The sequence below is a fragment of the Stylophora pistillata genome, chromosome 2 (assembly GCF_964205215.1).
Source record: "Stylophora pistillata chromosome 2, jaStyPist1.2, whole genome shotgun sequence".
Classification (NCBI taxonomy): domain Eukaryota; kingdom Metazoa; phylum Cnidaria; class Anthozoa; order Scleractinia; family Pocilloporidae; genus Stylophora; species Stylophora pistillata.
The window spans coordinates 29304315-29305119 of record NC_142520.1 but is presented as its reverse complement, the minus strand read 5'-3'; positions in this window follow the sequence as shown (position 1 = coordinate 29305119).

The window sequence follows — 805 nt, the reverse complement described above, 5'->3', positions numbered from 1 at the left end:
GACTTAAAATTTGTTCACAGCAAGATCAGGGAACGTTAAGTTCGGAGTCATAAATCGTCTGTAGTTCGGTGCTCGTTAATATTATATTCCAGTGATTTAATTTCATTCCAGGACACCTCATGTCCAAGGGCACTTGAGCTATGGAAACAACGCAAATCCGTTGTGTAGCTACTCATTTCCATAGCTGAAACTGCCCTTGAGGTTTAGTGTCTTTTTTTATCAATGAAAATAAACCTTAAGCGACAGAACCATGCTGCACGTGATGTTTACTGAGCCAGATGTTTTCTCTTGACTCAAAACACACACGAAGTAGACTTAAAATTTGTGCACAGCAAGAACAGGGAACGTTCAGAGTCGTAAAATCGTCGGTAGTTCGGCGCTAATTATATTCCAGTGATTTAATTTCATTCCCAGGCACCTCACGTCCAAGGACACTTTGAGATATGGAAACAAGTCTTTACCCACCTCACATTTCCATTTGTTACATATTATTAGACTTGTGTCGGGCCACCCAGTCCTACCTGCAAAATATCACATCCATTGAGACTTTTGCTACTCAAAACTGGCCCAAAAAGCCTTGGTAGGTCCTAGTAGCTATCCACAGATGGGGCCAGAGACACGACTTCACTTAATTGTGAACTCGCCAAGCTTGCATTAAAGCATTTTGGCGGTCCAGTCTACATGAAACCACCTCTCACCTCTGTTTTCTTTCAGAGGCTTGCCTCTACCCACATTCCAGCTTAATGATGCTGTCCTGAGGGCTTCTAGATCTGTAGAGGGAAAATGGCTGGAAAGACACTGGACA